The sequence below is a fragment of the Bison bison genome, unplaced genomic scaffold (genome assembly GCF_000754665.1).
Source record: "Bison bison bison isolate TAMUID 2011002044 unplaced genomic scaffold, Bison_UMD1.0 scf7180017864329, whole genome shotgun sequence".
Taxonomy (NCBI): domain Eukaryota; kingdom Metazoa; phylum Chordata; class Mammalia; order Artiodactyla; family Bovidae; genus Bison; species Bison bison.
Window position 1 is genome coordinate 5,704,863 of NW_011494901.1, and position 14,640 is coordinate 5,719,502.

The window sequence follows — 14,640 nt, forward strand, 5'->3', positions numbered from 1 at the left end:
TTTTCTAAAACCAGCTTGAACATCTGGAAGTTCATGGTTCATGTATTGCTGAAGCCTGGCTTGGAGAATTTTGAGCATTACTTTACTAGCATGTGAGATGAGTGCAATTGTGTGGTAGTTTGAGCATTCTTTGGCATTGCCTTTCTTTGGGATTGGAATGAAAACTGACCTTTTCCAGTCCTGTGGCCACTGCTGAGTTTTCCAAATTTGCTGGCATATTAAATGCAGCACTTTCACAGCATCATTTCAGGATTTCAACTGGAATTCCATCACCTCCACTAGCTTTGTTTGTAGTGATGCTTTCTAAGGCCCACTTGACTTCACATTCCAAGATGTCTGGCTCTAGGTGAGTGATCATACCATCATGATTATCTGGGTCATGAAGATCTTTTTTGTACAGCTCTTCTGTGTATTCTTGCCACCTTTTCTTAATATCTTTTGCTTCTGTTAGGTCCATACCATTTCTGTCCTTTATCGAGCCCATCTTTGCATGAAATGTTCCCTTGGTATCTCTAATTTTCTTGAAGAGATCTCTAGTCTTTCCCATTCTGTTGTTTTTCTTAACCCTACCTACATATTAAAAATAATTACCATTTGCTATGCTTGTTACTAATATTTCTTCCAAATCTACCATATTTCTTCTGAATTTTTTGTGGTTCTTACATAGCTAAATAATCTATAATAGTATCTAGGGGTTTCCAAGGTGGCTCAGTGGTGAAAAATCTGCTTGCAATGCAGGAGATGTGGGTTCAATTCCTGGGTCAGGAAGATCCTGTGGAGAAGGAAATGGCAATCCATTTCCGTATTTCTTGCCTAGGAAATCCCGTTGACAAAGGAGCCTGGAGGGCTACAGTTCATGGGGTTGCAAAGAATCAGATATGACTTAGTGACTGAACAACAAAAATAGTATTCTGTTGCATATATGTAATGTACTGCATCTTCTTTATCCATTCATCTGTTAAAGAGCTCTTGGGTTGCTTCCATGTTTTGGCCACGGTGAATAGCATTGCTATGAACATTGGGGTGCTAATTCTTTTTAAATTAGAGCTTTCATCTTTTCCAGATATATGCCCAAGAGTGGAATTGCTGGGTCATATGGTGGTTCTATGTTTAGTTTTTTGAGGAAACTCCATACTGTTTTCCACAATGGTGATGGTTTAGTTGCTCAGTTGTATCCAACTTTTGTGACCCCATGGATTGTACCCTGCCAGGCTCCTCTGTCCATGGGATTTCCCAGGCAAGAATACTGGAGGGGGTTTCCATTTCCTTCTCTGGTAGGTCTTCCTGACCAAGGAATTGAACTGTATCTTGGGCATTGCAGGTGGTAGATGTACCATTTTACATTCTCACCAACAGTGTACAAGAGCTCTCCTTTTGCCACATCCTCACCAACATTTGTTATTTGTAGACTTTTTGATGATGGTCATTCTGACAGGTGTGAGGTAATATCTCACTGTTGTTTTGATTTGCATTTCTCTAATAACCTAGTGACTTTGAGCATCTTGGAAAATGTTTATTATTTAAGTCTTTTGCTAATTTTTGATTAGATTATTTGTTTTTTCCCTTTGATATTGAGTTGTATGAGCTGTTTCTATATTTTAGATATTAATCCCTTGTCAGTCACATCATTTGCAAATACTTTCTCCCAGTCCATAGGTTTTCTTTTTTTTAAATCAATGGTTTCCTTTGCTGTGCAAAAGCTTTTAAGTAGATCCCATTTGTTTATTTTTGCTTTTATTTTCTTTACTTTAGGAGACTGATCCAAAAAAATATTCTGCAGTTTATGTCAAAGAGAGTTCCATTTTGTTTTTCTCTGGTAGTCTTATAGTTTCCAGTCTTATATTTAGGTCTTTAATCCATTTTTGAGATTAATTTTGTATATTGTGGTAGAGACTGTTCCAATTTCATTCTTTTACATGTAGCTGTCTGGTTTTACCAGCACCACTTATTGAAGAGACTTTTTTTTCTCCATTGTGTATTATTGCCTCCTTTGTAATATATTAATTGACCGTAAATGCATGAATTTATCTTTGGACTCTTCTACTTTGTGCCATTGACCTACATGTCTGTTTTTGTGCCAGGACCATATTATTCTGATGACTGTAGCTTTATCGTATAGTCTGAAGTCAGGCAATATGGTTCCTTCAGGTCCATTCTTCTTTCTCAAGATTGTTTTGGCTATTTGGGGTCTTCTGTAATCCCATACAAATCTTAAATTATTTGTTCTAGCTCTGTGAAAAATGATGTTGTTATTTTGATAGGGATTGCATTGAATCTGTAGATTACCTTCAGTAGTATGTGTAAATTTTTTTTCCACTATAGATGGGTAAATTTATTTTGTTAAACATTTTGTTTTATATTGGAGTATAGGCGATTAACAATATTGTGATAGTTTCAGGTGGACAGCAAAGGGACTCAGCCAAGTGTTATGTTCATTTTAATAATATTAAAATTATTCCAATCTAAGAACACAGGATATCTTTCCATTTCTTTCTATCACCTTCAACTTCCTTAGTCAGTGCTTTATAGTTTTCAGATTATAGATCTTCTATCTCCTTGGTTAAGTTTATTCCTATTATTTTATTCTTTTTGATGCAATTTTAAATGTTGTTTTTTTTTTGTTTTTTGGTTTCTGATATTTCAGTGTTATTGTATAGAAATGCTGCAGATTTCTATATATTAATCTTGCATCCTGCAACCTTGCCTAACTCATTTATTAGTTCTAATAGTTTTGGGATTAAAATTTTAAGGTTTTATATATCAAGTATTATGCCATCTCTAGATAGTGATAGTTTTACCTCTTCCATTCCAATTTGAATATTTAAATTCTTTTTCTTGTCTATACCTAGGACTTCCAATACTATGTTAAGCAGAAGTAGTGAGAGTAGATATTCTTGTTGTATTCCTGAATTTAGTGGGAAAGCTTTCAGCTTCTCACCATTGTGTATGGTGTTGGCTATAGGTTTGTTGTAAGTGGCCTTTATTATGTTGACATATGTTTCCTCTGCACTCACTTTGATAAGAGTTTTTATCATGAGTGGATGTTAAAGTGTTAGTTGCTCAGTCATGTCCATCTCTGTGCAACTCTATGAATTATAGTCCACCAGGCTCCTCTGCTTGTGGAATTCTCCAGGCAAGGATACTGGAGTGGGTTGTAATAGTCCCAGTCCAGGGATGAATGAGTGGATGTTGAATTTTGTCAAATGCTTTTTCTGCATCTATTAAGATGATCATGTGATTTTTTTTTCTCTCCTTTTGTTAATGTGGTATATCACATTGATTGATCTGCATACATTGAACCATCTTTGTGACACTGGAGTAAATCCAACATGACTGTGGTGTATGGCCCTTTTTATACATTGTTGGATTCAGTTTGCTATTATTTGGTTGAGGATTTTTGCATCGATATTCATCAAAGATATTGGCCTTTGATTTTCTTTCTTTGTAGTGTTTTAACCTGGTTTCAGAATCAGGATAATGGTGGCCTTATAGGATGAATTTTGGAGTGTTTCCTCCTGTTTCTTTCTTTTTTTTTGGAATAGTTTGGGAAGGAGAGGTATTAGTTCTTTATATTAAGTTGATGAAAATGTAATTGCAGTTTCAGACTGTGAATTTTTAATCATTATAACTAGGTTCAAGAATATGTTTATTAATCAAAATAGGAACCATTACAATCAACACATTTTTGCCAATGAGAAATAAGTTTGTTTATTCCTGTAGCATAAAAATCAGTGCTTCAGGATTGAATGAATTCTTAGAAAGCATTTTCTGCCTCCTGTGGTTATGAAGCGTTTTCCCTGTAAAAAGTTGTCGAGATGCTTGAAGCAGTGGTAGTCAGTTGGTGAGAGGTCAGGTGAATATGGCAGATGATGCAAATCTTGTAGCCCAGTTTGTTCAACTTTTGAAGCGTTGGTTGTGTTACATGTTGTTGGGCATTGTCGTGGAGAATTGGGCCCATTCTGCTGATCAGTACTCAAATTTCTCCAAGCTAGGCTTCAGCAATACAGGAACTGTGAAATTCCAGATGTTCAAGCTGGATTTAGAAAAGGCAGAGGAACCAGAGATCAAATTGCCAACATCTACTGGATCATCAAAAAAACAAGAGAGTTCCAGAAAAACATCTATTTCTGCCTTATTGACTATGCCAACTCCTTTGACTGTGTGGACCCCAACACACTGTGGAAAATTCTTAAAGAGATGGGAATACCAGACCACCTGATCTGCCTCCTGAGAAATCCATATGCAGGTCAAGAAGCAACAGTTAGAACTGGACATGGAACAACAGACTGGTTCCAAATTGGGCAAGGAGTACGTCAAGGCTGTATATTGTCACCCTGCTTGTTTAACTTGTATGCAGAGTACACATGCAAAATGCCTGGTTGGATGAAGCACAATCTGGAATCAAGATTGCCGGGAGAAATATCAATAACTTCAGATATGCAGATGACACCACCCTTATGACAGAAAGCGAAGAAGAACTAAAGAGTCTCTTGATGAAAGTGAAAGAGGAGAGTGAAAAGTTGGCTTAACGCTCAACATTCAGAAAATGAAGATCATGGCATCTGGTCCCAACACTTCATGGAAAATCAATGGGGAAACAGTGAGAAGCTTTATTTTTTGGGGCTCCAAAATCACTGAAGATGGTGACTGCAGCCATGAGATTAAAAGACACTTGCTCCTTGGAAGAAATCTATGACCAAACTAGACAGCATATTAAAAAGCAGAGACATCACTTTGGTCTGTCTAGTCAAAGCTATGGCTTTTCCAGTACTCATGTATGGATGTGAGAGTTGAACTATAAAGAAAGCCGAGCACCAAAGAACTGATGCTTTTGACCTGGGAAAGATTGAAGGCGGGAGGAGAAGGGAACGGCAGAGGATGAGATGGTTGGATGGTATCACTGACTCGATGGACATGAGTTTGAGCAAGCTCTGGGAGTTGGTGATGGACGGGGAAGCCTGGTGTGCTGCAGTCCATGGGGTCGCAAAGAGTTGGACATGACTAAGCAACTGAACTAAACTCTTGATCAATGCCTGCTCTAGGCCTTGCAGTTTTTGGTGCATCTCATCAACTCACTGAGCATACATCTCAGATGTAATGGTTTCTCTGGAATTCAGAAAGCTGTGGTGGGTCAGATGGGCAGCAGACCACTGAACAGTGACCATGACATCTTTTGGGCACAAGTTTGGCTTTGGGAAGTGTTTTGGAGCTTCTTCTCAGTCCAGCCACTGAGCTAGTCATTGCTGGTTGTGGTATAAAATCCGTTTCATTGAGAAATCATTGTTATTGTGTAGAATAAGAGAAGATGACACTTCAAAATGATTTTTTTTTTTTGTGGTCAGCTCATGAGGTACCTGCTTCTTGAGCTTTTTCACCTTTCCAATTTGCTTCAAGTGCCAGACAACTGTAGACTGGTTGATGTTGAGGTTGTTGTTGTTGTTGTTGTTGTTGTTGATGTTGAGGTCTTTGGCAGCTTCTTGTGTAGTTGTAAGAGGATCAGCTTTGATGATCCTCTCAATTGAGCATCGTCGACTTCCGATAGTCAGCCACTCCTCACCGTCAAGGCTCTTGCCTCCTTTGCAAAACATCTTAAACCACGGCTGCAGTGTATGTTCAGTAACAGTTCCTGGGCCAAATGCATTGTTGATGTTGCGAGTTGTCTCCATTGCTTTACAATCTATTTTTAACTTGAGTAAGAAAATCACTTGAATCTGCTTTTTGTCTAATGTTATTTCCATAGTCTAAAATAAATATAAAATAAACCACAAGTAATATCCTTAGCAAAAAAAAAAATTGAGAAATGCACATTAAAATGATGTATAACATAACCACATCTAAAGACTGTATTTCAGTATCAAGCAGTAAAATTCAACAGTGCAAAATTACAATTACTTTTGCACCAACCTAATATGTTTGATAGAATTTCCCTCTGAAGCTATCTGGTCCTGGACTTCTGTTGGTTGGGCGTTTTTGTTTGTTTGTTTTTTAATTAAAAATTTAATTTTATTTCTAGAGATTGGGCTGTTCAAATTCTCTCTTTCTTCTTGAATCAGTCTTGGCTGATTGAATGTTACTAGAAATTTGTCCATTTCTTCTACATCGTCGGGTTTGTTGGCATATAACTGTTCATAGTATTCTCTTGAGTTTTTTTGAATTTCTCTGGTATTGGTTATTATTTCTCATCTTTCATTTCTCATTGTGCTCATTTGGGCCTTCTCTCTTTTTTTCTTTAATACAGTGGGGAAATTGGAGAGAGAGAGAGCATTCTTAATCATCTTGGTTAAAATAACTTATTTTTGCAAATTTTACAAAAACCTCTGACCATGTTGCTAGGTCCTTTCCCAAGGCCTTTGAACTTAAGCTTCATAAGTTTACTATTATGCTGTTTGTTCTTTTGCTGACACCCTCCTTGATGTTCTACAAATAGAGTATTAAGCTGACTGTAAGTGTGTGTATGTTTATACCTTTTCTTATTTTCTTGCGATTTTTTGGTCACACTACAGTCTCAGTCCAAATAAGTCAGTTTTGCTTTTCTGACTTCAAATCATTTTTTAAAAAACTCTGGAATCCTAACACAGGAACATTAAACACTATGACTATAGTAATTTTAGAGTCAATGTCCTGAAAACGAGAAATTCCAATGAAATGATGTACCACACAACGTCGTTTCCAACACCCTGCACCACCACTTGAGCTTTGCATGCATTTCCTCCTTCATTTTCATATATATTATATTTACCATCAATCTTGTGGTAAGTTGCAGAGCAGAGAGATTGGGTGACATGGTTCTCTGATGGGGAGATCAATCTCTAAATGGTCCTTTCCTGCTCACAGTGAAAAAAAGTTGAGAACACAGCATTACTACTCATCCTTCTGTTAACTGCAGTGGGAACTTCAGCCCTGGTAACAGTAGCAAAACAGCCAGCCAAAGGTCTGAAGAGAAAAACTAATCAAGAGGAAAGAAGAAAACCCACAAAAAGTGATTGTGTGGTAACTTGGGGATGATTTGTTCGATCAGCTTGAATATAAATACAGGAATCCTGGAAATGTCAAAAGAGGGCCTTGGATAAAGGACTCAAAGGCTGGTTTGTCTGTGGGAAAAATGTTTTTATTTATTAATGGCCTGTTTTTTTAAATTTTGCATGTTTCTCATAAGGTTTTTGTCACCTGCACGCAAGGGTTTAGTGAAATATTTTTGAAATATTTTCCATTTTGAAATTGGAAAGCTTATACTGCAGACCCAGGCATTTCTGCTCTGTTCCTCCTGTCCCAGAGATGTCATCATGTCTTCATTCAAACACTGCACTGCCCAGAAGAGAAGCGTGAGTCACGTGTGCCCATGTGTTTGTTAAACCTTCTCTTATCAAATGTTGGAGTAGAATACAATGCAAATGTGCACACATGGTTTCCACATTACTGGTTTAACCACATTGCAATTGCAGTAATGAAAAGCAGAATGGGCAGAAGCCCAGGGGCTCTGGGTGTATTTTCCAGCAGGGATTACAAAAATTGGTGGGAAAGAAATAGCTTCATGTACAGAGAAGAGTTTGGAAATAAGGGCATCAAGAGCTTTCTGGGAAGAAATGCAAACCAGATGGAGTAACTCAAGATTAAGAATGGTGATAAAAGGAAAGAAGTAGCTGTTTCTTAATAGCAGTGGGGGGAATGAGTCAATTCTCTGTTACCTAATTGTCAAGATAATAGGAAGGGTGCTGTGCAAACATTAGATTTAGGACTGTGAGGTCCAAGTTAATGGACATCTTCAGATGTGCTTGACTCCACCTTCTGGGCCCTGGCTATTTGCTCAGTGGAGAACCCTTGGCCATCATCATTCTCTTTAACACTGACAGCTGTCCCAGCCTTTCCAGCATCAGGGCTCTACCTGTATATGACTCCACTATGCTCACCGGGCAGGAACAGCAGCAACCGTGCCTTTCTACCAAGTCCAAGCTCAGAAGAACTGTTGGAAAGTGGCATGGGATCTGACTATGCAAGGGGCTAATTAGAGAGGTTGAGTAACACTAATACACCAGAAGTGTAGGGAGTTTACATACCCAGAAGTGTAGAGGAACCTTTGGTCTAGTAGAGACAGTAGACAGAAAGAACATGGTGGATGAATTCTCTGCCCTGCTCCCACAATGGACTGTTCATAGATACAGGGGTTCCATGAGATCTCTCTGGAGATTCCTGCATAAAGAAGAAACCAGTTGCGTATCTTGGTGAGGCTGTGGTCAGCTCACTCAGTAAGAGACAGTGACAGACTATAGTCAGTCCTCTGTATCTTTGGGCTCTGCATCCATGGAGTCAACCAATTGTAGATCAAAAACAGAAAAAGATCAAATAAATCCCAGAAAGTTTCAAAAGGCAAAACTTGAATTTGCCACACACTGGCAACTATTTACACAGTATTTGCAACTACTTACATAGCAAGTACTTTGTATCTATAATACTATTTACATTGCATTTATACTTATTAAGTATTATAAGTCATCTAGAGATGATTTAAATCATACAAGAGGATATATGTAGGTTATAGTGATGAAGAATTGTTACTTTCACACTGTAGTGCTGGAGAAGACTCTTGAGAGTCTCTTAGACAGCAAGGAGATCCAACCAGTTCATCCTAAAGGAAATCAGTCCTGAATACTCATTGGAAGGACTGATGCTGAAGCTCAAATTTGGCCACCTGAGGCGAAGAACTGACTCATTGGAAAAGACCCTGATACTGGGAAAGATTGAGGGCAGGAGGAGAAGGGGGTGACAGAGGATGAGATGGTTGGATGGCATCACTGATTCATTGGACATGAGTCTGAGCAAACTACAGTAGGTAGTGAAGAGCAGGGAAGCCTGGTGTGCTGCAGTCCATTGGGTCACAAATAGCTGGACACAACTAAGTGACTGAATAACAACAAATGTAGGTTATAAGCAAATAATACACCATTTTAGGTAAGAGACTTGAGCATCCAGGGGTTTTGGTATCTGAAGGGGTTCCTTGAACCAGTTTCCATGGATACTGAGGAAATGACTGTGCCTTATATTTGCTTTCCTTCCTTTCTTGCCTCTCTCAGAAATCATGCAGATTTGTGATTATTTTAAATATTGTGCCACTAATTTAGTTATGAGGTGTATATATGGTAGCTTAAAAAGAAGACCATAGGGAATGATTACTGGTTATAAATATTTATAATTTGAGGTATATTTTAAAACCATTGCATTGTACAATAGATATGATTTGCTTATGAAATGCTTGAATGTATTCACTTAGTAATACAAGGCAAACTTGATAATAAAATTTTTGTAATGAATTTATTAAACACTCTGAACTTGGCAGAGACACAAACAAATGGTTTACTTTTTGGGTCTGGTGGCCAATTTTAAAAGCAACGTGAAAAGTTTCTCTCATTACATCTTTCAATAAAAGACCAAATAGAAAGAAGTCCTTTACATTATCCTTAATGAGAAAATTTAGAAACATTACTTCCAGTTTAAAAAAAGACTCATTTTCCTTAAAGAAAAATATAAAAATACCAAAAAGTAGAAAAAAATTTTTGTAACAATCTAAAACAATAAAGTTAACAGCTTAATATTTTAAATGTTTCCTTTCAGACCCTTTTTTCTTATATAGTGTTGTATTATTCTCTTCCCTCTCTCCAACATTGTGGCATAAACTTTAAAATTTTATTTCAAAAAAAACCTTTTATGGTGATTGTAAAAGTAATACTGGTTTGTTGCAGAAAATTTGGTAATATGAATCTACAATTGAGGAAGAACCATTGGTAATATTGTATTTCCTTTCAAAAATATTCATAAACAAATCTAAGATAATTCTACTTATGTCATGTTGCATCTATTAACTAATATATTCTGAGCATGTTCTCATATTACTGATTTATCTCAAAAGTGCAACTTAAATAATTGCATAATTTTCTATAGTGGGTATTGTCCTATTGTCTTCTTAGACGTCTCAGTTCAGTTCAGTCACTCAGTCGTGTCCGACTCTTTGCAACCCCATGGACTGCAGCACGCCAGGCCTCCCTGTCCATCAACTCCTGGAGTTTACTCAGACTCATGTCCATTGAGTCGGTGATGCCATCCAACCATCTCATCCTCTGTCATCCCCTTTGCCCACCTTCAATCATCAGGGTTTTTTCAAATGAGTCAGTTCTTCACATCAGGTGGCCAAAGTATTGGAGTTTCAGCTTCAGCATCAGTCCTTCCAGTGAATATTCAGGATTATAAATAATTCTGTGACAGGCCTATTCTCCGCCTTTTAAATTGTTTTCTTAGGGTAGATGCCTGTAAGTAAGGTTAGTAAGTCAAAGGTGATACATATTTTGAAGGATTTTGACAACTATGTCGCCCCACTGCTTTTCAGAAATGTACTAATACATGCTTCCATCATAGTGACTAAGACAACTTTCTTTTCTCAGACCACCCCTCCTTATCTTAGTCTCAATTCACTGGTAGTTTCTCTCATGTATCTCACTTCCTTTATTAGTGTGAGGATGTCCTGAGCTTGTTTCAAGGGAGATTTTTTTAGTGAGAAGAGTTGAGATTTAGCTTCTCCTACTATCTTTAGCATCACCTCTAGCAATGGCTTTTGGTATTTCTTTAATTCAATTTCTTATCCCTAAATTCAGAAGCTCCCAAGAATACATCAGTTTTCCTTTGCAGCTATAGAATACAGAACTTTGAATACACCTGTGTCTGGCTTGCTGTAATTATAGGAGGCTTTTCAGATTTTGTTACTTTTAATTTTTCTGCTTTTTCAGATGAAATTTTTTTCTATCTTGTTCTCCCCTGATAGCCCCTGGCTACTTTGTTCCAGTCACTGACTTCTTTAGACACTGATTCTGATGTAGTGTAAAGTGATGTGTTCATTCACTAACACAGTAGAAAAACTGAATAGAAAATTGACTAATTTCATTAAGTTCATAGTTGCAAACTGTCTGGCTAGACTTACAGGTTTAGTTTCTGACTATGGAGTAGAATTTTCCCCTGTGAGAAACTGGTTCATGTATTGCCCAAGCTCTGGACTCATCAGCGTAGACTCTAACCAACAGGAAGTACTAGCTTTGCATGGAAGAGACTTAGGGACACATTCACAGTTCTCTGTGAGATTTGGTCCTGCCCCTAGGATTTGCAGGCTTGTGTTGGTGAGTCATGGTGGGGGTGACAGTGAAAACTCCTGTAACTAAGGGACAGACCCTGCGGGCAACAGCCTAATTCAACCTCAGTGAAGTCTGATGGCCATCAAGATAGGTCCTGCCAGTCTACCAGGGCCGCAGAGCCAGAGCTCTTGAGATGGGACCCAGCTTCTCTGTGATGGCATGTCTTTTGTTTTTCCATAGGCCTTCCTATGTCTCCACAAGACATGCAACAAGACAGTTTCTTGGTGATTTTCACCTCAAATTTGCTATGAGTCTGATACCTGAAGCTGAGAAGGCATGGCACTGCATTGTAGTTAGCAATGCAATGCTTCAGATCTTTAGAACTGAGGCCGCAGAACTCATTCTGGGAGGCAAACTCATTTTGCCTGTGGCTTTAGTCACATGACTCTCACATGTGGTGGACAGCCCAGAAGAGACCAAGGCAGGGGTGGGTGAATGCCCCAGGACCTACCCTTCTGATATTCCGTGGGATGGGCTCTCCTTCCCATCTGCTCTCTTGTGAGTACTAGACCCACACAACTGGTCTCCAACATGTGTTGATATAAGAATATGTTTGAATAAGCAATCTGCAGTTTGGAGATTTAATGAATTCGACCAAACCTCTAGCCTTAGCTCCTTGCGCCAAGGCTTTCCACGAGTTAAGTGTGTTAAGACCTTGCCCTTGTGGCATGGTTGTAATGCCATCTTTGAAAAGTTTCCAAAGCCCAGCTAGACCATACTTGTTTTTTTGCTTACATCAGTTAGACTAGAGAAGAAGATGGTGAAAGCATACTTCTTTCTTTTGCTCAAAGAAGAAGGACAGATTTGGATCTAATATTTGCTAAGTAAGAGGTAAGGGAGGAGGATTAGGGCAAGGGGCCAAGAGGTCTTGAATCAGGGTTCTTAATTCTTCTACTGCTATTTTGAGTCTACTCTCCTCTCAAGTCCATACAGGCAAAGCAATGGGATGATTAAATAAGGGCCCACAAAAATCCTAACATTGTACATAGTCAAAAGGGAATATTTAGTTTCAAGACTGAAACAATTATTATTTTCAATTTCTCTACTTTTCTCCCTTCTTCTTTTCCCTAGTATATGCAGCGTAAAACTCACTTCAAAATCACCTGAATAAACATCAGTGTTAATGCCTCCGGTGAAGCAATCCTGTGGGTAGCTGGATTGGAATTAGAAGCCAAGTGAGTCTAATAGGAAGGGAAAAACTGAAAAAGTTGAAATTTGAAATGGGGCACAATTTGGATCAGAGTATAATGCTCTGGTGGGTATCAGATTGGATAATACCAAAAAGAGGACAGAGGGAAAGAAAGAAAATATTTAAAAATAAATTAATTGCAGCCACATACAAATCCTTCAGCAAAATTAGAAGCAGCCTGAGCCAAGACAGCATAACACCACTCTAAATTAATAGACTATATTCAACTTAATGGCTATGAAAGCCAAGGAAACAATACAATGGTGAGTCATTTAAAATGAAATGTACTTTTTTGTGTGTGAAACAAAGAAAGGAGAACAAAAGGATTGAAAGACTAAAATGAAAATAAAAGTTTAAATATGTAGATCCAAAGTCCAGTGGAGACTAGAAGCATTCCAAAGTAAGACAAAATGAATAGTGAGAAATAAGATTATACTTAACAAAGAAATGATCTCTTTCTTTGTTTTATTTTAGGCTTCACAAAGAAACATAAAAGACAAGTACCAGGGAAAGACATGATTCTGTGGAATAAAAAGATGAAAACCAGCCATGACCACATGAAAATAAAAGAAGATAAAGATCATTTCTTGAACAATACCTTCACATCACCAGAGCTGGGGAAAGTGGAAAGAGACAGAAAACTGGTAATTATTGCCAAGACACTTCATGCATGCATTTACACCGTGATTATTGATGTTTAAGTTTGCAAGTAATCTCATGAGCACATTTTTGTTGCAATAATTGTAATCATGCATTAAAGTCCCTGTTGGCCCCACCCAAAGCCGTTTTTCTTCCTAAAGTATTTATAAAAAAAAAAAATGTAATAGAAGTAACAAATCTAGACAATCATCTTTTTCTCAGTAAGAAAAATATAGGCTAGCTGGTCCTTTCCACTCTACTTTTGTATTAAATTTTGAAAAATGTATTTAGTTTTGGCTGCACTCGGTCTCCGTTGCTTCCCCTAGTTGTGGTGAGAGGGGCTACACTCTAGTTGCTGTGCGTGGGCCTCTCATCGCTGTGGCTTATCTTGTGGAACATGGGCTCGAGGGCGTGAGGCTTCAGTACTTGCAGCGTGTGGGCTCAGTAGTTGTGGGTCATGGGCTTAACTTCTCCGAGGCACGTGGAATCTTCCTGGCCCAGGGATCAAACCTGTGTCCCCTGCATTGGCGGATGAATTCTTAACCACCGGACCACCAAGGAAGTCCCCTTGCTACTCTTCTTCTGTTCACTTTTGATCATCAGGCAACTTTACTTTGAATATAACATTTCTAGTATTTCTATTTCCCTTTTTACTTTTGTGGCGCTAAAATGTTCTTGAAATTAAAATGTTCCACCCTTGCCCACTCTTCAGATCCCCATCTGTTCTCTTCTGAGCACAAGGCCTACACAGCTGGTCTCAGAAATGGTCACATCCAGGTTGACATAAGAATATGTTCAAGTAAGCAGTCTGTAGTTTGGAGACTCAATTCCCAAAACACCTAAAAAGTACCAGGTAGTATTTCTAGGACCTGAAGAGAAAGGCAAACATGACAGGGTCCCAGCCTTTAAGAAAATCCTGGCATAACACTAGAGAAAACTCATAATATTCTAATCCAGCAGAAGCTAGAATCGAAATAGTTAATGCCCAGGCCCCAGAGTTATGCAGATCTGGGTTTGAATGGCAGCTCTGTTACCCATTGTTTGTATGGTTTTTAGAAGTTGATCTAAATTTGCAGTTTGTGTCATGTTTTGCCTTTTCATGCTCCTTGGCCACCACCCTATCCTTTATGGCAACAGATCCTATCTCTCTGACCACAGAGGTCGACCCAGGACAGACCAGTCACTGTATTTATCACTCCTGGCTGCAGTAATTGGTTCAGAGCTGAACACATGATCTAATTTAGGTCAATTAGACTCCTTTTCTGAGATTTTTTTCTATCTGGAGCAAGAAGAGAAGAGCTATCTTTTCTTTTCTTTTTTTTCTGTGGATAATAAGGCTGTAAGAATGCAATTTTAAAGGTATTTGCAGTCATTGTTTCAATGTTGTGAGAATAGAGAATAAAGCAATTAAAATAGTATTTTATTATGTTATTTGAATAGTAAAAATATATAAAATGTATGTATATTGTATGTACATTATATATGTCTTATTATCATTATTTTTTTGGCTGCATGGTGTGGCATGTGAGATCTTACTTCCCTGATCAGGGATCAAACTTGCATCCTCTGTAATGGAAGTATGGAGTCTTATCCATTGGACTACCAGGGAAGTCCCTGTAGCATATTACATAATATAATCCA

General features: G+C 38.1%; 1 long non-coding RNA gene across 1 annotated transcript in view; it reads left to right on the forward strand.

Annotated features, from left to right (window-relative positions):
* Positions 1–12,991, forward strand: part of LOC104998442 — a 37,591-nt gene extending 24,600 nt beyond the window's left edge. The window contains exons 2-4 of the long non-coding RNA XR_826459.1: positions 7,157–7,322; positions 12,243–12,346; positions 12,835–12,991. This is a non-coding gene — a long non-coding RNA (uncharacterized LOC104998442). The remainder of the gene's footprint in view (positions 1–7,156; positions 7,323–12,242; positions 12,347–12,834) is intronic.
* The last annotated feature ends 1,649 nt before the right edge of the window (positions 12,992–14,640 follow it).